This window comes from Electrona antarctica (genome assembly GCF_951216825.1).
Source record: "Electrona antarctica genome assembly, chromosome: 18".
NCBI lineage: Eukaryota > Metazoa > Chordata > Actinopteri > Myctophiformes > Myctophidae > Electrona > Electrona antarctica.
This window is the reverse complement of record NC_136799.1, coordinates 44213473-44236996: the sequence shown is the minus strand read 5'-3', so window position 1 is coordinate 44236996 and position 23524 is coordinate 44213473.

Genomic DNA, 23524 nt, shown 5'->3' with positions numbered 1-23524 from the left:
TGTCTGAAATGTAAAAAAAAAAAAAAAAAAAAAAAAAGATTGTGATATTCTGATTATGTGAATTGCATTTGAGAATGTGATTTTTTTTTCTGACAGTAGAAAAAAGGGGAAAGAAAAGGATGCAGAGGGAAGGGAAAAGGATGATGTGAATTGCATTTGTTTGCCTTTTTGGTTTAATACTGGTTTGTTGTTAACTCTTTGAGAGTTTCAAGGATTTCTATATAGTTTGTAGACTTCTCTATGGCAGAATGGCGTTTTTGAATGATTTATTGAAAATTCTCTGTTGTGAATGTGTGACAACGAAAGACCTTCAGAGAAAGCTTGACTTGTCTGCTTCCAGGAAAAAAATGAACTGAGTTGATAAAATGTTTAGTTCTTGTGTTGGAAGCCATTTAAAAGAGCCTGCATTTACACTGTTTCTGTTTCTAGGACAACCAAAAAAAGTTATGCCCGGTTGAAGTTTTATTTTCTAAATAACTTTTTTTCTGCTGGGCATACATAGCCATGCAATATCTCATTTTAAAGGGTGAGTTGTCTAGTTCAATTAAAATAAAATAAAAAGTTTCTCACATGTACCACTGTAGATATTTTGCCATCTATAAATAGCATGGTCAGTCATGATCAATCTGACCTATCCAGCTAAAAGTCCCCATAGCTCTGAAATTGGAACATCATATAAACTCAATTCTTTTTTGGGGTAAAATTAGACATTCTAACGCACATTTTGATATATACCATGTTTACATAGTCTTACCAGTACCTTGTCTATTCATGCATGTATCTCAAAAACCTGTTATGAAGAAACACAGTTTTGATAAAAAACACATCCAAGGACATTGTTTTGATATGACTTGGTGCCCATGATATGTATCAAAATATAGACTTGAATGTATACTGTATTATAAAAAAGAAATTGAGTTATTACCATCTACCGTTACAGAGTAAATCACAGTTGAAACTTGCTTAGTCATATACAATAAACCTCACAATAGTGAACAAAATAGTCATGACAGGTCTAACTCATTGTAAAAGCGTCTTTTATTTTTTACGACTACTAACATAATAAAATGATAAATATTACAGAAAATAAATAGGCCTACATACAAAACAGTTACTCCTCCCCTAGCTCTGATCCATAGCTCTAAATGCGCATTTAGAGCTATGGATCAGAGCTACTCCTCCCGAATGTCCCCAAACCCAGTCCTTGACGGTGTGTGTGTGTGAGTTAACCTGACTCCGCCATATGGGGCAGCAGAGTGTACACTGTGTTCCCCCCTCCTGCTCCCATCTGGGAACTCTCAGGCAGACTTGATGCCCGGCCACAAAACGGCCTGGCCAATCAGCAGCAGCTTCTAGCAACTTCTAGCAGCAGCTTCTAGCTTCTACTAGCTGCTGCTGATTGGCCAGGCCGTTTTGTGAGCAACTTCGCTTCTAGCTGCTGCTGATTGGCCAGGCCGTTTTGTGGCCGGGCATCAAGTCTGCCTGAGAGTTCCCAGATGGGAGCAGGAGGGGGGAACCCAGTGTACTCTCTGCTGCCCCATCTGGCGGAGTCAGGTTATGTGTGAGTAGGCTAAATAAAAAAAACACCCAAAAACTGCCCCCCCTGAAATGAATGAATGAATGAATCCGGTTCAGTGTCGGAGAACGCCATCGCAGTCTTGACTCTTCATCCTCCTCCTCCTCCTCCTCATCTGATGCCAGTTCTAAATATATAAAAAGAAATAAACATTTTAGCTGTAGTCAGTGCACGCTACTATTACATGGCGTTTTACCCGGCTGCTGGCGATCAATGATTTTATTGTGCAGTGTCTTTGTGGGCCGAGTCGTGGCATGACAAATACAAATAGATGCTTGTATAAGTAGTATCACGATAAAATAATATGGCAACGTTAGAATGAAACACCAATGAGTGATCGGTGGTAATGTAGCTAGCTGCCCAGGGTATATCCAGCACCATTGCGTCGCAATCATCCAGCAACATTGGTACTGGCTATTGCCCGGGCTTGTGGCCCGGCCAATAGCCAGTACCATTTGTGCAGTGTTTGTTAGCAACTACTACTAGCCAACAGCCAGTGGAATGTGGTGACGTGATGGTGCTGGATATACGCTGGGCAGCTACATTACACGCGATCACTCATTGGTGGTGTCATTCTAACGTCGCCATATTATTTTATCGTGATACTAATTATACAAACATCTATTTGTATGCCACGATGCCACGATTCGGCCCACAAAGACACAGTACAATACATTCATTTGATCAGATGTTTTTGTTAGCTACGTCGATCACCTATAGTACCGTGTAACCCAGGTCATGGAAACTGGTTACTAATGAAGAAATGGAGCAAGTCTACCTAACTTGATTTCCCCCTGTCATGCTGCTGACAAATAGTCAGCCAAGGCCATGGAGACTGACAGGTGAATTTCACCCAATCAGACGACACACCTCAACTGCTTGCCCCGCCCTTCTCTGCTCCCCAGTCTCACACAGAAGCTGCACTGAACTGAAGAAGTCCCCCATGACAGAGAGAGAGAGGCACAGAGCCCAAACAGATCAATAATTAGAACAATATATAAGCTTAAAGCTAGAAAAGACAGCACACACACCTTGCCCATCAACTGAGGGCTGAGAGTTAGTTTCTTCTAAACATTGGTGAGTTGCTACAAACTTTGTTAGCTAAGCTAGTAGCCATGATGTTTAGCTAAGCCTGCAGCCATGATGGTTAGCCATGAGAGTTAGCAGCTAATTGGCTAGAGCCACCATGTTATTCCAATGCTTTTCATGTTTGGCTAGCAGTAGCACATTGTTCCAAGCTAACCTACCTGGTTAATTATGTGGATACAGTTTGTACTCTAAATAGAACAGAACTATTTTCTGTCATCAATGTAGATGGCCGTGTGTTGGTTTTATTTAAGTTTTGTACATTTTGTTACATTTTAGCCTTTGATAAAATAGGCTGCTAAGTAAAGGATACTTTCCACACCTTTCATTTCCTAGCTGTGTGTGACTGTGTGCTGGGGGTAGCTGCAGCATCACCATTCCTGGTGATTGAGAGCACTTTATTTGCATACCATTGGTGAGAAAAGCACTTTTGTTACAATGCATTTTATTTAAATGAGAATGTATTTTATTTTCATACTGAAAGAAGTTTGTTGTATTTTATTTTAATTAATTGAAACACACTGAACGGAAACACTGTAAAGAATTACTGTTAATTATAGTTCTTCATGCTGTCTCAGGTCAGGTTTTTTGGATGAGGCCAGAGTTTAGGTCTACCAAGGATGGCGAGCGACTAACCCAGGAGGATTGCATGCGAAGACCATCTTTGATTTTCCTTGGAGACATACTCTGCATCAAGTCTGTGTGTTCTATCAGTGTGGTAGGACAGAACTGAGCACAATCACAGAACTTGAACAGTGAACACTGCACAACATTCAGTACACCACACTACTACACCCCGCAGTGTGGTTGGACTGTCATTGAACTCACTCTCACATTCATCCATTTGTGGTTTACATTGGGTTCATTGACTGTATTGACACTGTACTGAATTGATGTATACTGTGTTTTGAATTGAAGGTAATTGTAATTTCATTCTGTATTGGGATTAAGAGTTCATGGATCCATAGTTCATTAATATTCATACTTACCATACAGTTAAAAGGATATTTACAATTAAAAAGATATCTATAGTTAAAAGGATACTAACTAAAAAGATACTTACCAGGGTGCACCCGAGGATAAAAACCAGTAGATCATAAAACTAGATTAAAACCCATAGGTTCAAACCCATAGGACCTGTAGCATAAATTAAAGGGTACTTCACCCAAAATATTTAAAGGGTTTAATCTGAAAGATAATAGTGATCTAATCACTGACGTCAAGAGGTGACTACAAGTTACGCACTATCTGAGCTCATTATTGTTGTTTACTGTTGTCTATGTCTGTATGTGTGTTTTTGGTACCATTCAATTTATTTACTATTTTCTATAATACAAGCCGGCCGTTCTTTATTACATGCTACATACTGGTGTGGTCTCATTTCAATCATTTTACTCTTTTATGCTCCCAGAGCCGAACCTAACTGAATACTAGTCCAGATTTAATACTTTATTGTTCTTGGGCATACGTCCATTATACAAAGGTATTACCGGTACACTTGTTACATAAAATTTGGCGAGCTAGCCAGGAGCATTGTGGGTAATTAAGACCAAACGAGATAACCGGTATTGATAACAAAAAATAAATAACAAAATAACTAGACTTATTTTGAAGCCCGGTCAAAATGGAAATAGTTATGAGTGAAATGGTCAAAATCCCTAACTCAGTCATAGTTAGTGAACTTAGTGGGCCCATCAGTGTAGAATATGATCAGGAAGTCACTGAACACTTGAAAACTCATGGCAAAATTAACCGTATACTCCCCATTGAAGATAAAACATCTCCATTTCATGGGCAGTTAATTTATGAGTTTGAGTCTGGCGCATCCATGGAGTCACTTCAGCCCTTGTTGCCCCTTGCTTATATTAGCCCCAGCAGAGCAGATGTCACATACGAAGTGAAGGCCTTAGCTTCTGTGTACACTCCTACAGCAAGCAGTAGTGCCACCAGTACTTACCTTGATGAGCTGCAAGAAATAGCCAAGCTAAGTGGGCAATCATTTGAAGAACTGCTCAGAGGAGAGCTTGCTAAACTTATCACATCTGCTGCTTCACCTCTGAGTAACAACAAGGACGGAGAAAGTGAATCCCCAAGGCCAGACCCAACACAGACCTCAGTTCATTTGGCCTCCGCGCCGCTACAGGCTGCCACACTCCAACCCAGCCTTGAGTCTACGAGTTCAGTTGATCTAACTTCCACGACTGGTGCAAGTTCACAACCCAGTGTCACCGATCAGACATCAGTTCCATTCCCCACTATGAAACCTCAGCCACGTGCTGCACCGACTCAACTTCAAAACCTGACCAATGACAACGCATCACCTGTCCAAGCACAGGTTGACTCAAAGACAATTCAACACCTCAGTAAAACTGACATGAACCCTCCTGGCGTACAGAGGGTCATCGTTGAACACATAGTGAGAAGCCAAGAAGCTGCATCGCATCATCTTGCTCCTTCACGTCTCAGAGCCTTTTCAGGCAGATCTCCCCGTCCAACCAACGAGGTTGACTATGACACATGGCGTACCAACGTTGAACTGATGATGAATGACCCAGCTATTTCAGACCTGCATCGGTCTAGGAGAATCCTTGACAGTCTGCTGCCGCCAGCTACTGAAGTCACCAAGCACTTGGGTCCACAAGCATCCCCCGCAGCTTATCTCGAGTTGCTAGATTCTGCTTATGGAACAGTAGAAGATGGAGATGAGCTCTTTGCCAAGTTCCTGACTACGTTTCAAGACCCAAATGAAAAGCCCTCCAGCTACTTACACAGGTTGCAGGTGGTCTTGAGTACAGCAGTGAGAAGAGGTGGCGTATCTGCCAGCGAAGTCAACAGACTTCTCCTTAACCAGTTCTGCAGAAATTGCTGGGATAATGCACTTCTAGCTGACCTCCAGCTGAAGCACAGAAAGAACAACCCCCCTTCATTTGCAGAGTTGCTGTTGCTCCTTCGTACAGAAGAGGATAAGCATGCTGCAAAGGAAACTCGCATGAAGAAACACCTTGGTGCCTCCAAGCAACGTATCACGTCACATCTACAGAGTGCATGTGCCTATACAGATTCCAATGAGACTGAACAGTTGAAGAAGCAAGTCGCTGCTCTTCAAAGTCAACTCACAAACTTGAAGAAAGCAAAGACTGAAAAGAAGGACAAATCAGCTAATTCCAAAGTAGCTGCAGACAAAGAACGAACTACGAAAGCCAAGAGTCAAAGGCCTGAGAAGCAGCCAACCTTGAGCCGTAAGTCAATCAAGCCCCGGCCTTGGTACTGCTTCCAGTGCGGTGAAGATGGGCATATTAAACCATCATGTGACAATGAGCCAAACCCTTCACTTGTCGCAACCAAGAGGAAGCTACTTCAAGACAGGCAACTTCAGTGGGAAGCTCAACCCGCTTCATCGGATGAGGATCAGTTAAACGACTAGCAGCCCCTGTTGAGGGACAAATAGGAGCTGCAGGTGATGAGACCCGTCCCACCGTAACCAAACAGAAAGCCTCACTGAAAAGTGCCCATACTAAATACAAACCCATGAAACTTCCCAGAGGTTTAGTTGGAACAAAGTATACTGCCCAAGTCACCATTGCAGACCAAGAAGTGAACTGTCTCTTAGACACAGGGTCTCAAGTTACAACGGTCCCCCTGTCGTTTTATGAGCAACACTTGTCGAGTCAAGCCATTAAGTCCCTGTACAACCTCCTCGGAGTTGAAGGAGCTAATGGACAAGATGTCCCTTACCTGGGATACGTTGAACTGAGCATAACCTTTCCTAAGGAGTTTGTAGGGGTTGATACAGAAGTGCCAACCTTAGCATTGGTTGTACCCAAACTCCGTGCTGAAGATCAAGTTCTAATTGGCACCAACACCCTTGATGTCCTCTACACTGATTATGCTCAGAAGACACCTGCCCCACCCCAGCCTACCTCATTTGGCTATCGTGCAGTTTTAAAACTTCTCCAGCTCAGACAACAACAAGCTGAAGATGGAAATTTGGGATTGGTGAGACTACAAGGAAAAATGCCAGAAGTTGTTCCAGCCGGCCAGCGAGTGGTTCTCAACGGATGTATCAGTGTTCGTGGCTCCCAGGCTGACAAATGGGCCATCCTTGAATCCCCCTCAATGTCCTCCTTGCCAGGCGGCCTACTTGTGTCCAGCTGCCTGTTCACCCTCCCAACTGCCAGACACCACACCCAGCTGCCTGTGGTGATAAAAAATGAGTCGGGGCATGACATTACCATTCCCCCAAAAACGGTGCTGGCTGAAGTGAATACTGTTCAGCAAGTAATTCAGAAAGGACCTGCAGCAGCTGACCCCAGCCCTGCAGATAAGCCAGACAGACCTGAATTGAAATTCGACTTTGAAGATTCTCCCATATCCACTGAGTGGAAAGAGCGAGTGACCAGCAAACTGAACTCAATGCCTGAAGTGTTTGCACACCATGACCTCGACTTCGGTCACACTGGCAAGGTCAAACACCGCATAAAGCTCAGTGATGAGACTCCTTTCAAGCAGCGAGCAAGACCTATACACCCCCAAGACCTTGAGGCCGTTCGAAAACACCTTCAGGAGCTGTTGAGTTCTGGTGTCATTCAAGAGTCGGAGTCTCCCTTCTCATCGCCAATCGTCGTAGTGAGGAAGAAGAATGGTGACGTAAGACTCTGCATTGACTACCGCAAGCTCAACCTACAAACTATCAAGGATGCATATGCTCTGCCCCACCTAGAAGAAGCCTTCTCCACCCTAAGTGGGTCGAAGTGGTTCACCGTGCTTGATCTCAAATCTGGTTACTACCAGATTGAGATGGAGGAAGAAGACAAGCAGAAGACCGCATTCGTCTGTCCCCTAGGCTTCTGGGAGTTTTGTAGGATGCCTCAAGGAATCACCAATGCGCCATCTACGTTTCAACGCTTGATGGAGCGTTGTATGGGCGACATCAATCTGAAAGAGGTCTTGGTCTTTATAGACGACCTAATTGTCTTTTCAGAGACATTGGAAGAGCATGAGAGCAGACTGCTTCGAGTACTGTCACGTCTGAAGGAATATGGCCTTAAGTTGTCACCAGAAAAATGCAAGTTTTTCCAGACTTCTGTTCGATATCTGGGCCACATCGTCTCCCGAGATGGAGTAGAGACGGACCCAGAGAAGATAAAAGCCCTTTCAACCTGGCCAGTTCCCTGTACCCTTAAGGAATTGAGGTCCTTTCTAGGCTTCTCCGGGTACTACAGGAGATATGTCCAGGATTACTCGAAAATAGTCAAACCTCTAAATGACTTGACCTCCGGTTATCCACCACTCCGGAAAGGTTCCAAACCAACAAAGGAGCAGACTGCCAAGTACCACAATCCTAAAGAGCCCTTCGGCAGTCGTTGGACAATCACCTGCCAGCAAGCTTTTCAAACCGTCATTGACAAGCTCACATCCGCTCCTGTACTGGGTTTTGCTGACCCCAAGCTGCATTACATCCTTCACACCGATGCAAGTACCACTGGGCTAGGAGCAGCCTTATACCAGGAACAAGAGGGGAGGATGCGAGTCATTGCGTTTGCCAGCAGAGGGTTGTCACGGAGCGAGTCCAGGTATCCAGCTCACAAGCTTGAATTCTTGGCGCTCAAATGGTCTGTTACCGAGAAATTAAAGGACTATCTGTATGGCTGTCCGTTCACTGTGGTCACTGACAGTAACCCTCTGACGTACCTTCTCACAACTGCGAAGCTTGATGCCACAAGTTACAGGTGGTTGGCAGCCCTGTCAACTTTCTCTTTCAAACTTCAGTATCGTGCTGGAAAGCAAAACCAAGATGCTGACGGTCTCTCAAGACGTCCCCATGGTGGGCTGTCAGACGACTTAACATCACAGAAGGAGCGAGAGCGCATACAGCAGTTCACACGACACCATCTAGCAGACCCCGAGATTGTACAAGCCATCTGCGAAAGGCATCTCATCTGCCAAAGAACAGACGATGATTCTGACGATATTGACCCCGGTATCACTCTGGTTGAGTCTCTTGCCATCTCTGCAGATGCCATACCAAGCAGCTTTGAACAAGAAAGTTCTTCTGTCATCCCTCATTTCTCAAGCGAGGAAATAAAGGAGAAGCAGAGAGCAGATCCCAGCATCAGAGAGATCATCTATCAGCTCGAGACTGGAGAGAAGCCCCCTCCTACTGCTAGAGCTGAGCTCCCCGAACTTCCACTCTTGTTGCGGGAGTGGAATCGTCTGGAGTTGAGGAGCGGAGTCTTGTATAGACGGAAGCAAGACAGAGCTCATCAATCTTACCAACTTGTCTTACCAGAGGAGCTGCGGCCCCTTGTGTTGACAAGTCTCCACAACGACATGGGCCACATGGGAATTGATCGTACTCTCGACCTTGTGAGATCCCGTTTCTATTGGCCCAAGATGGCATCCGCTGTGGAAACCAAGATCAAGACTTGCAACCGCTGTGTTCGACGTAAAACCCAGCCAGAGAGAGCCGCTCCCTTGGTCAACATCAAGACCAGCAGACCATTGGAGTTGGTCTGTATGGACTACCTTTCTCTGGAACCGGATAGGAGTAACACGAAAGACATACTCGTGATTACTGACCACTTTACGAAGTATGCAGTGGCAATACCAACTCCGAACCAGAAGGCAAGGACTGTTGCCAAGACCCTCTGGGACCATTTTATCATCCATTATGGTTTCCCAGAACGGCTCCACAGTGATCAAGGTCCAGACTTTGAGTCCAAAACCATCAAGGAACTGTGCGAGCTCGGAGGAATCAGAAAGTGCAGAACAACTCCCTATCATCCGAGAGGTAATCCTGTTGAGCGGTTCAACCGGACCCTCCTGCAGATGTTAGGAACTTTGGAGAGTGAAGACAAAACCCACTGGCGGGATTTCGTAAAGCCTCTGGTTCATGCGTATAATTGTACCAGGAACGATGTTACTGGCTTTACCCCATATGAGCTGATGTTTGGCAGACAGCCCAGACTACCAGTCGACCTAGCCTTTGGTCTGCCTGTCCACAAACAAAAGAAGTCACACTCACAGTATGTGAGGGATCTCAAAAGTCATCTGGAGGAGAGTTACAGAGTTGCCACTCGTAATGCCCTCAAGACAGCGGAGAGAAACAAGAAACGGTTCGACAAACGAGTTACCGAATCCACTCTTGAAGTTGGCGACCGAGTCCTGGTCCGAAGTGTTCGCCTACGTGGTAAACATAAGCTAGCGGACAAGTGGGAATCCGATGTCTACAAAGTTGTAAAGCGTGCCGGTGATCTGCCTGTATATACAGTCAAGCCTGAGACCAAAGACCGCCCACTGCGCACCTTACATCGTGACCTGCTACTGCCTTGTGGGTTCCTGCCAGCAAGTGAACCTGAAAAACTTGTCGCACCGAAGCCTGTCCGTAAACCTCATACACGGCAGACTCCTGGTTCTGATGATGCAGAAACGAGTAGTGTTGCAGATATGGAAACACCCTGTGTTATTGACGAGGATGAAGATATCCCTGTTCCTGTCCACCGGTTTACAGATCTGCAGGCCCCAGAGCCAGTTACATTCACTAAGGTGTATGAAACTCGTGGATGGAAGTCAAAGCAACCTCCTTGTGCTGCTGATGCTGAAGAAGAGCAGCCAGGATCAGATCTAGGCCCTACTACTTCATGTCCTTCTGTTGAACTGACTCCTGTGGATGAAGAGGCCCCTGATAATGTTCCAGTCGATGATGAAGTACACAACTTACCTGACGAAGACAACCTACATGAATTAGACAACTTACCGGAAAGAGACAACTTACCTGAAGAAGACATCTTGTCTGAGAGAGACTACTTACCAGAGGATCCACCTGGAAAGGAAACAACTGAAAATGACACACCACCTGATCTAGACTTACCTGATTGTAACTCACCTGATACTGTTCCACAATCCATGGAGGAAGTCCCTACCATCATGGATGAAGTGTTACCTGTATTGTCTGACATGTCAGAGTTGAGTGAAGAGGAGACACCCGAAGAGGAGAAACCTGAAAAGGAAAGACCTGAAGAGGAGAACCCTGAAGAGGAAAATTCTGAAAGTGAAGAAGTGAGAACGAATGTACCTGACACAGTTACTGTTGAGTCCACTCCAGTTGATGCTGAAACTGCTGAAGCAGATGCAGTTACAGACACAGTGGAGGAAGCTGAATGTCCTGTCCGTCGTTCTGCTAGGATACAGCGAAGGCAAGAGAGAAATCAGATTAATAATTTCTCAGTGATTCAATCACTTTTTCAAGGCCTCAGTAATGCCTTTACAAGATTGTTGGATGGAGATGACCACATGTCCCTGACATCCCCCAACGTGTTGATCAGTCAGCCATTAAGATGTAACGGATGCAACGGGACGTGCACTAATTCAAGAGGGGAGGATGTAACCCAGGTCATGGAAACTGGTTACTAATGAAGAAATGGAGCAAGTCTACCTAACTTGATTTCCCCCTGTCATGCTGCTGACAAATAGTCAGCCAAGGCCATGGAGACTGACAGGTGAATTTCACCCAATCAGACGACACACCTCAACTGCTTGCCCCGCCCTTCTCTGCTCCCCAGTCTCACACAGAAGCTGCACTGAACTGAAGAAGTCCCCCATGACAGAGAGAGAGAGGCACAGAGCCCAAACAGATCAATAATTAGAACAATATATAAGCTTAAAGCTAGAAAAGACAGCACACACACCTTGCCCATCAACTGAGGGCTGAGAGTTAGTTTCTTCTAAACATTGGTGAGTTGCTACAAACTTTGTTAGCTAAGCTAGTAGCCATGATGTTTAGCTAAGCCTGCAGCCATGATGGTTAGCCATGAGAGTTAGCAGCTAATTGGCTAGAGCCACCATGTTATTCCAATGCTTTTCATGTTTGGCTAGCAGTAGCACATTGTTCCAAGCTAACCTACCTGGTTAATTATGTGGATACAGTTTGTACTCTAAATAGAACAGAACTATTTTCTGTCATCAATGTAGATGGCCGTGTGTTGGTTTTATTTAAGTTTTGTACATTTTGTTACATTTTAGCCTTTGATAAAATAGGCTGCTAAGTAAAGGATACTTTCCACACCTTTCATTTCCTAGCTGTGTGTGACTGTGTGCTGGGGGTAGCTGCAGCATCACCATTCCTGGTGATTGAGAGCACTTTATTTGCATACCATTGGTGAGAAAAGCACTTTTGTTACAATGCATTTTATTTAAATGAGAATGTATTTTATTTTCATACTGAAAGAAGTTTGTTGTATTTTATTTTAATTAATTGAAACACACTGAACGGAAACACTGTAAAGAATTACTGTTAATTATAGTTCTTCATGCTGTCCTGTATGCATGCCATACAGGTCAGGTTTTTTGGATGAGGCCAGAGTTTAGGTCTACCAAGGATGGCGAGCGACTAACCCAGGAGGATTGCATGCGAAGACCATCTTTGATTTTCCTTGGAGACATACTCTGCATCAAGTCTGTGTGTTCTATCAGTGTGGTAGGACAGAACTGAGCACAATCACAGAACTTGAACAGTGAACACTGCACAACATTCAGTACACCACACTACTACACCCCGCAGTGTGGTTGGACTGTCATTGAACTCACTCTCACATTCATCCATTTGTGGTTTACATTGGGTTCATTGACTGTATTGACACTGTACTGAATTGATGTATACTGTGTTTTGAATTGAAGGTAATTGTAATTTCATTCTGTATTGGGATTAAGAGTTCATGGATCCATAGTTCATTAATATTCATACTTACCATACAGTTAAAAGGATATTTACAATTAAAAAGATATCTATAGTTAAAAGGATACTAACTAAAAAGATACTTACCAGGGTGCACCCGAGGATAAAAACCAGTAGATCATAAAACTAGATTAAAACCCATAGGTTCAAACCCATAGGACCTGTAGCATAAATTAAAGGGTACTTCACCCAAAATATTTAAAGGGTTTAATCTGAAAGATAATAGTGATCTAATCACTGACGTCAAGAGGTGACTACAAGTTACGCACTATCTGAGCTCATTATTGTTGTTTACTGTTGTCTATGTCTGTATGTGTGTTTTTGGTACCATTCAATTTATTTACTATTTTCTATAATACAAGCCGGCCGTTCTTTATTACATGCTACATACTGGTGTGGTCTCATTTCAATCATTTTACTCTTTTATGCTCCCAGAGCCGAACCTAACTGAATACTAGTCCAGATTTAATACTTTATTGTTCTTGGGCATACGTCCATTATACAAAGGTATTACCGGTACACTTGTTACAACCGACCCTTGTTATATATTCTCCGACTATGCATGTCACGATGACTAAACCAGTTAGATCTATCCATATATGGTTCTACCACATCTATCTGATATCAGCACTAGGTCGGCTCGGGCCAAATATAGGGATCGTCTTACTAGACATGTCATATTAGGGCATTTTCGAATACAATAAAATTACCTTTTAGCGAAGGCATCAGCCTTGGTGGTAACTCCGGTGGGGAGAAGAGAAAACATTGCACACGTGTAATCCGCGAGGGTGGATGTTGCAGCCCGGCCAACGGTCTGGGACTGGAGAATGCCACTGGACACGGATGGATCATTTTTCAGATTGTTTTTTTTGCGGCGACTGCAAACCTGGCTGAAAAACTCTTCCTCCAGTGCCCACCTCGGAGGAGTCAACCAACCCCCCTGTTCACTGGGGGCTGGGCGTCAGTTTCCAATAGGAAAGCATACACGTGTGTCACGTGACACGGGAATTCTGGGAAATGTAGTTGATATTTATGCTCAATACTATATACAGAGGTGCGGACCGAATTAATATATTGGTATTAATAAAAAAAGAGAACTACGGAAAATCACGTACAGGGCAGAAAAGACTAATGCAAAACTCCACGTGTTTTCCAGTAGTAATCTGTCTAAGGGTTAAGAGAGCTGTTTCTTACTAAAAGGGGAAGGTGTCCTGTAAGGGATTGAGTGACATGTTAGTGTTGCTAGACGGACCGTTATGTATGTGACACACTTACTCTGCTTCCGCCCAACCTGAAGTAAACAGTTAACTCCACACGCTCTCCGCCTCATTATTACATGTGAACTAATAGCATAAGGTTTACACAACAGTCACATAATGCTATATTATATTTTACATGTGTTACATTACAACGAACGGATTACCTGAAAAACAAGCTCCGTGTTGCTTCTTGGAGAAGTTGAACTGGTGAGTGTTTAAGGCGGAATGTGATGGCTCATGGCTGTCGGAAAGTTTTCCACATGTCTCTTTGAGAGAGAGAAAGCGAGACAGACAGTTAATTATTTCCGAGATAATAATATGTTAAGTGTAAATGTATAAGCACGCTGTGAAGGGTTATATAATTGTGTCTCTTACTTGTAAAACAGCCAGTTGCTCCACGACAAAGCGGCAGGGTATCCCCAGCTCTGTGCACATGCAGTGTTGTTTTTTTTCTGTGCCCACTGCCCAGCACTGCAGACGCTCTCCATAAGACGCACTCGCAGAGGATTCATTCGTTTCATTGGCTCATGTCTGTTTTCAATCAATCTAAGTATCTTTTGCTCGGCACATTTTTAGTGAGAGAGGTTGTTGCGCCAATATTTGCGCATGAGGAAAAATAAAATAATCGGCCGTTTTTTTTCGATTATTATCTTTTACCACCGATACCGATATTAATAAAAAACATGAATATCGAAGCCGATAATCGGCCGTGACCGATTATCGGTCGATCACTAGTTACAATGCACTAGACTCCATCTCCCAGGGATCTAGTGCATTCTAACGGGGATAGACTCCATCTCCCAGGGGGTCTAGTGCATTCTAACGGGGATAGACTCCATCTCCCAGGGGGTCTATAGCGCATTGTAACGGGGATAGACTCCATCTCCCAGGGGGTCTAGTGCATTGTAACGGGGATAGACTCCATCTCCCAGGGGGTCTATAGCGCATTGTAACGGGGATAGACTCCATCTCCCAGGGGGTCTAGTGCATTGTAACGGGGATAGACTCCATCTCCCAGGGGGTCTAGTGCATTGTAACGGGGACAGACTCAATCTCCCAGGGGGTCTAGCGCATTGTAATGGGGATAGACTCCATCTCCCAGGGGGTCTAGCGCATTGTAACGGGGATAGACTCCATCTCCCAGGGGGTCTAGCAAATTGTAACGGGGATAGACTCCATCTCCCAGGGGGTCTAGTGCATTGTTACGGGGATAGACTCCATCTCCCAGGGGGTCTAGCACATTGTAATGGGGACAGACTCAATCTCCCAGGGGGTCTAGTGCATTGTAACGGGGATAGACTCCATCTCCCAGGGGGTCTAGCGCATTGTAACGGGGATAGACTCCATCTCCCAGGGGTTCTAGCACATTGTAACAGGGATAGACTCCATCTCCCAGGGGGTCTAGCACATTGTAATGGGGATAGACTCCATCTCCCAGGGGGTCTAGCGCATTGTAACGGGGATAGACTCCATCTCCCAGGGGGTCTAGCACATTGTAACGGGGATAGACTCCATCTCCCAGGGGGTCTAGCACATTGTAATGGGGACAGACTCAATCTCCCAGGGGGTCTAGCGCATTGTAATGGGGATAGACTCCATCTCCCAGGGGGTCTAGCACATTGTAACGGGGACAGACTCAATCTCCCAGGGGGTCTAGCGCATTGTAATGGGGATAGACTCCATCTCCCAGGGGGTCTAGCGCATTGTAACGGGGATAGACTCCATCTCCCAGGGGGTCTAGCACATTGTAACGGGGATAGACTCCATCTCCCAGGGGGTCTAGCACATTGTAACGGGGATAGACTCCATCTCCCAGGGGAGATGGAGTCCTCCACCACCCAGGGGGTCTAGCGCATTGTAACGGGGATAGACCCCTGGGAGATGGAGTCTATCACTTGAACACTTTGCAGATAGAGGAAAATTCAAGCTTTTCGTACAGCTGCAATGTTGGTGAGTTTGACGTTGTTTAATACAATCAGGTAGGACTGTCAATGGGAAATTGCACCTAGTTGGCACATTGCTGGCAAGATGGCCGCGGCGGTGTGCATACGGTCTGTGTAAGTCTCAATGGTATCTCAAAACAGCCTATAAAAAAGAAATACACTCTACACAGGATACTCGTTCTCCCTGGCCGACAACACAAGCTCACCTGCCGCCCCCATGTCCAACATGAGCATGATGAATGACGCGAACGTGACCGACGGCAGAAGGTCCTTCAATCTAAATGTATTTGGTGCTTCTTTGGTGTCCGAGAAGAAGAGGACCGAGAGGGATCTAAAGAAGAAGCCTGAGATGGATCTTAAGCCCGAGACGTCAGGCGTCAGGCACCAAGCGGGATCACGTACCCGATATGAAGACCTTCGATCCCACTTTGTTTGATCTTCCCATGGGGATACAAACGGAGTCATAAACATCCTAAAGCCTGATTTGTACAAGAAGCCCGAGATGAGCCTGATGACGAGAGACAGGAGTGCGGGGCCCAACGTGACACTCGGACCGACGGCAGAGGGAAGGATTACGCAAGGAATGAGACACGATGAGACAATGCTGAGATGTTTCACTATAACGACCCCAAAGATGTCAATTGTGTCCATTGTCTTCAATTAAAGTTTTTAAATGTATCATTGGGTCCTCCTCCTTCACCTCCTTCACCTATGTTGACTAAACTAGCCCCTTAGATAGCACTTTATGTAGACTTAGATAGTATTTTAAATATAGCACTTCATGTAGACTTAGATAGTATTTTAAACAGACTTATAGCATGTTACGTAGACAGCACTAGAATTGCATTTTATGTAGTCATAGCACTTTATAGTACACATATATAATATATAATATAGTATAGTATGTATAGTTTACATAGATACTCCATGTTCTTAGCTTACGCATGTTTCATGATAACTACTTTTTGTGATGTATGCCATGCGTTTTGTTATTGCTTAATGTAAGTCGCTCTGGATTAAGAGCGTCTGCTAAATGCCTAAATTGTAAAGTGTAAACTTGAGACAATTTACCAAATGTGGGTTCAAGCTGGTAACATTTGAATATTCAAGGTTGAGTGAATCCCTTCTTCCAATGTTCACACAGTAACCACTTAAACCCTCAATACTAATATAATAATATGTGTAGCACTGTATACATAATGTGGGTTATTTCCCTCTATACCATAGGTGTGTGCATCAATGCTTCTGTCATTGAGTGATGTGGGGTCTTATACAAGCTGATTAACCTCACAAACTGCAAGCAACTTGGACACTAATGGCAAATTGGCAAGACCGTAAGTAAGCTGAAAGGGAGATTGTGTAGGGCAGTCACAGAAGTTTTGTTTAAGACTAAATGCCACGGTCGGCCAGGCTGACTGTGGAAGATATCAGGAGTTACTAAAAGTCAAGAAGGAACTTGGTCTTAAAGGCGTAGTGAAATTATATGTTTTTCACACTTTTAGACCACATCCGTGGTCATCATATGAGCATACCCGGATGGCAAAAAAAATGGGTAAATTTTCATTGTTGTGTATTTTTATATCAAAAGTATATCAAAGATTTTAATTACTTCCTGAAAACGTACTGCGTGATGACGTGTCGAGGCCCACATCGATAAAAGCCAATAAAAATGAAGCTCACCCGTTTAATTCCCCATATCTGCGCATCCGTCCAACACTGTCCAACACAGCTGCTACTGATTACAGAAATCCTCCGTTTTTATTCCCATTCAAGATGACATCCAGACAGTGTATTACTCGGTTTCAACTTAATCATCACGCTAAAATATGTATCTGAAAACATTATAGGGTAGAAATAAGCCACATAACAGTAAACAGGTACAGCTGGCCGACTTGTAAACAAACACACTCCATATGTCCTACGTATAGCTATAGCTACCGTTCCTAGCTACCGTCCCATCGCCTGAAGGGATGCAACGCTCTGATTGGTTCAGAAACTTCGGAGCGGTGTTTGAAGCTGAAACCGTCTGAAACCATTTCCGTTTCCCTACACCTTTAAACTAAACTAAGAGCTGTTGAACTGACCTAGTAGCCTACTAGCTGCACTAGCATGTGCACTAGCTGAGAATATCACTGAGCACAGAGTGTAGTCATACTAGCCTGGCTAATAAGCCAGACTCAAATCACACTGTCGTGTGGTATTTGAGTCTGGAGATGCTGTGTATGGATCTTGTTTCCCGGGGGGGCGGGTTCAAACATTTTCTCTTTGACGCAATTGGTCAGAGCTACTGTCAGTCAAAGGTCTCAAGCATTGAACGTCACTGTACCAAAGCCCGCCCATATTGCATACCGTGTCCCTATTGGCCACACCAGTTCTCTGGTGTAGGAAATGGGCGTACAATTGAGCCTCTCCAGACCGTAATCCGCCGGCAGGCAATTTTTTTTTTTGCCAACGGCTGATTCGGTCTGGCTTATTAGCCAGGCTATAGTCATACAGCCAGGTTGAAGTAGCCAGCCAGGTGATTGCAGGATGGAGAACAGCCAGGTGATTGCCAGGACACGCCTCCCCACAAGCAGAGTGCAGCTCCAACCTAAATGGCAAAACAAGCAGAGAGCATATAGAGAGACAAGACAAGCCAGCTGCCATGACACTAAAAAGCTAAGGTTTTGGGTATTCAGTTGACTAGACTAGACGATTTCAGACGACTAGGACTAATTTAACTGTGGGACCAGCAGCAAGCGTTAAAGGTAGTATCACGCTGGCATCTACTTTGTCTCAGTTTAATTATGACAAAGTTGTGATAATATTAGAACATGCAAATATAAGGCTCTATACAGCCTGTTCAATGCTGTGTGAAGTCGGTGTGGACTAGTGGCCACTACTCTGACAAATCCCTCCCACCGCGTCGGAGAGGGCCGACCCAAAACAGCGTGTCAAACCATGAGTATCTAACCTACGTCATCCCATTGGATCCCATGTTAAAAGCCCCTTGGAATTGCACTATTTTTAGCGTCTTCATAATGAAATAAATAAAAAACCTTTTTGATTAACATGACCAATGACATGTCTGTTACACTCGAGATTTTACAGACTCATTATAGACTCATTACTGCAACTGGTGACGTCAATGATCGTCTTGCACGACGCGTTACTCTGCGACTAGATATGTTGTGTCGCTTTGTAGTGCTGTATATATTTTGAGAGTTTTCTCGCAGTGTAAAGTTGAGCATGTATTTGGGTCCAAGGAATAAATAGTAATAATTATAATGATTATAATGAACAGTCCCGAACTCAAGGTTTCATCATTGTGGCATCATGACTGACGATGCGCTGTGAACTTGTGCATCAGACGTGACAAGGGAATCGAAAATCCCCTTGATGTGTTCATGAAAGGCATGCAATTAAGATTAATACATTGAAAAATCTATGTCATTGAAAACAATGCCCTGGGGCAAAACGGTCCCAGCATGCACCCTGGATGCAATAATACATTCCCTGCAGGGTTTAAAGAAGGAAAACATTGCCATGTTATTAATGTCTTTGGCTGGAGTTTAAAATCCCTGGAAGGACAAAAACAATGGGCCCACATTTTAGGGAATGGAAATGGAAAGAAAGCAATCCTATTAGTGTGCCATGGACATTTTCCAACAGAGGCTTCACTGAGCTAATGGTTCCTGGTTGACATGGGATAGCCTTTAGGGATTCTACATTGTAAACTATACAAATGCTGAATGCCAATTTAACTAGTGTAGAAATGTAACCAAATGTCGTTCCATTTGTACACTCTCAGAGATACAAATGGACACATGAACACTGAGGATATTACTGTGTCAACAGAAAGAATGAGGAACTATTCACCAGATCTACAAGCTCTCACTGCATCGTGTTGCGACGCATTGTGAGCTTGTAGATCGGCTATTTTCAAATGGCCGAAATGTATAGGGTTGAAATGGTTAATGTATGTTTTCTAATCAAAATTTTAATATCTAAAGTAACTATAGTAACTCAAGTTTTCAAATAATTGTAGTGAAGTAAAAGTACAAATGTTTGGCTCCGAGATGTAGTGGAGTAGAAGTAAAAGTACTGGCAATTGTAAAGTAAAGTACAAATACCTCAAAATTGTACTTAAGTACAGTACTTAAGTAAAAGTACTTAGTTACTTTCCACCACTGCTGTTTATCTGCATTTCAGTTATTTTAAATTATATCCAAGGAAATGGTTGAACACTTTCAATGACAAGTGGATATTTCTGTAAGAATATTGACCTCGCATTGATCGACCATAAGGTTGGATCGATGAGTATCTTCATTGGCGAGACAGCATTTCTTTAAACTGGATTATTATCGGTTCATGAAACCTAGGTATTGGTCGCTTAACGGAGCTGAACGTGAATCCCCCCCACCGCCCACCCCTTTTTTTCCCCTCACTGTATATGTTTCTTTTCCCTTTTTACCTCCTTTATGATGAATTCCTGTTCTGTCCTTTGTCTATATAGAAGTGTCTATTTGTACGTCTCTAAATGTTTTTGATGATTTGAACATTGGAAACAAGTGTAATGCTTAATTGGGTCGTCCACTCACAGTTAACAGCCTTTGTATTGAGTTTGTGCTTGAAATGTACTGTAATTCTGCAAACTGTTAATACATTTTTCAATCAATCAATCAAAAACATGTTTACTCTCCTTGTGCATAACAAATGTGACCAGATTTGACCGAGGGGCTGCCATCGTGCAACCTCCAGCGGAGGAGAAAAACTGAATTGAATTATATTTAATCCAAAATGAGTTAATAGCACATAGGCAGAGAGTGCAATGCTCTCTACTGTAGCTTTGCCTCACGTAGTCTGTCCAAGTAAAATTTGTAATCACCGTGCATCAGTCGGTCACATTTAAATGTGACCGACTAGTCACTACCCAGGGCAAGGAAGGACACAACACAGGGCAGCTTTCTTACGTTTGTAGCTTTATTCCTCCAAGTCAAGGGAATAACACTTTGAAAGCATCACAATATTAGTTTACACAGGAGAGCAGATGGTTCTCCACTGTCCGGACAGAGCCTCTCTCCTGAGTGTTTCTGGAGATGACTGATTTATCCTGTTGTGCCTTGATCAAGTCCATGCACAACAGGTGCGCAGCCACACCCAGCTCTGAGTCCAGTTCTAGTTTGACTCAGGCCAGGTGTGACTGCTTAAATCAGTCATCCTCCCTCTCACAGTCATCTTTACAAATTAATGGGTTGAAGTAAAGTTTCACATCATGTTTCACGGAATGTGAATCATGCACCTTGTGCATCTGTGTTCTTCCTTCTATTGACCTGTTCTGCGCTCCTTATGTTTTCGTGCCAATTCCAACTTTTTCCTGTAACTGCAACATAAATCTGCCCTCTGCTGTATGTTTTCCATTTGAAGTTTCCTCTGGGGGGGGGGGGGGGGGGCTCCTCTTCCGGTCGGGCGCCTATATGTTTTCATTTCCACTAACAACAACGTGTGCACGTTCTGAATGCCCCTGCCGGCAGATTCAGTATAGCGCAGCTCGCACTCTCGTTCTCGAGAGATTATCCACGCCTCAGGGACGTGCAGAGAGTGTCAGAGAGGGGCAGGGGCTGACATCCCGTAAGGCCTGACTCACACGGTCGCAACAGATTGATGTATGCTTGTTGTATGCAAAGGGTGTGACACAGCTTGCCCCAATGCATTTCCAATGGGAGTCACATGGTTTGACACAACATTTGTGTTGCATGAGGGGGTAGGGGCGCAGTCAAAACACAGCCGAAAGCCATACAACAGCTTCAAAATGTTGTGACTTCCATTGGAAATGCATGACACATGACACTTACAACATTCATACAACAAGGAGGTCACATGGTTTGACCCAACATTGTGTTGTGTGAGGGGGAGGGGCGCAGTCGTGCGCCCCTCCCCCTCACACAACACAATGTTGGGTCAAACCATGTGACCTCCATTGGAAATGCATTGGGCCGCTGGGCGGCCATGACACAACACCCAACGAGCACAGAGAATTGCATTAACCGTGTGAGTGCACCCTCAGGCTGAGCTCACACCTTTCATGCAATTCTGTGCTCGTTGGATGCTCGTTGGATGCATGTTGTGTTGTGTCATGGCCGCCCAATGTATTTCCAATGGAGGTCACATGGTTTGACCCAACATTGTGTTGTGTGAGGGGGAGGGGCGCACGACTGCGCCCCTCCCCCTCACACAACACAATGTTGGGTCAAACCATGTGACCTCCATTGGAAATGCATTGGGCCGCTGGGCGGCCATGACACAACACCCAACGAGCACAGAGAATTGCATGAAAGGTGTGAGCTCAGCCTTAGGCTGAGCTCACACCTTTCATGCAATTCTGTGCTCGTTGGATGCTCGTTGGATGCATGTTGTGTTGTGTCATGGCCGCCCAATGCATTGCCAATGGAGGTCACATGGTTTGACCCAACATTGTGTTGTGTGAGGGGGAGGGGCGCAGTCGTGCGCCCCTCCCCCTCACACAACACAATGTTGTGTGAGGGGGAGGGGAATGCATTGGAAATGCATTGGGCCGCTGGGCGGCCATGACACAACACCCAACGAGCACAGAGAATTGCATGAAAGGTGTGAGCTCAGCCTTAGGGTGCACTCACACGGTTCATGCAATTCTCTGTGCTCGTTGGGTGTTGTGTCATGGCCGCCCAGCGGCCCAATGCATTTCCAATGGAGGTCACATGGTTTGACCCAACATTGTGTTGTGTGAGGGGGAGGGGCGCACGACTGCGCCCCTCCCCCTCACACAACACAATGTTGGGTCAAACCATGTGACCTCCATTGGCAATGCATTGGGCGGCCATGACACAACACAACATGCATCCAACGAGCATCCAACGAGCACAGAATTGCATGAAAGGTGTGAGCTCAGCCTAAGACTGGGTTTCTTCATGCAGACCAGCATGCATGCAGCGCTCCTATCCAGCCCATACATATCAGTGCTGTTGGCAGTGGTGGAAGTCAAAGTACCAATACTGCAATTTAGAAGTACTTTGTTACAAGTAAAAGTACGGAATTGAAAATGTACTTGAGTAAAAGTAGAAAAGTATCGGCATCGAAATGCACTTAAAGTACTAAAGGTAAAAGTACTCCACTGCATTTCACAAGTTCAACATGTGTACGAAATCTATTGAACATAGCCGATCTACAAGCTCACAATGCGTTGCGTTGCGACGCATTGTGAGCTTGTAGATCGGCTATTTTCAAATGGCCGAAATGTATAGGGTTGATGTGGTTAATGTAAGTTTTCTAATCAAAATTAAAATCTCCAAAGTAACTAGTAACTACTGTAAAGTGTTCAAATAATTGTAGTGGAATAAAAGTACAAATGTTGGCTCTGAGGATGTAGTGGAGTAGAAGTGAAAGTAGGCTACTGCTGGAAATACTCAATTAAAGTACAAATACCTCAAAATTGTACTTAAGTACAGTACTCAAGTAAAAGTACTTAGTTCCTTTACACCAGGGGTTCTCAACGTTTTTGGCCGGGGACCCCCGGAAATGCTTTGGCAACGTCTCGGGACCCCCGCCCCGCCCCCTCCCGACCCCCAATATAAATTGACTGCTACAATAACCTTAAACCATTTTGGGCGGGAACCCCTTTTGGTGTTTTAAGCATTGTTATAATTTAGCTATTGAAAAATAACAGATCTACAAGCTCATAGCGCGCCACCGAGTGGCGCGCTACGAGCTTGTAGGTCTGCTATTTTTGAAAAAATCGTGAAAATAAAAAATATATATATATTTTTTTGAAAATAATTTGGGGACCCCCTAAAATAATTTGGCGACCCCCCGAGGGGTCGCGACCCACGGGTTGAGAACCCCTGCTTTACACCACTGGCTGTTTGTATGCTTGCCACGTCTCCCATGATCCTCATCTATCCTGTATATGTAG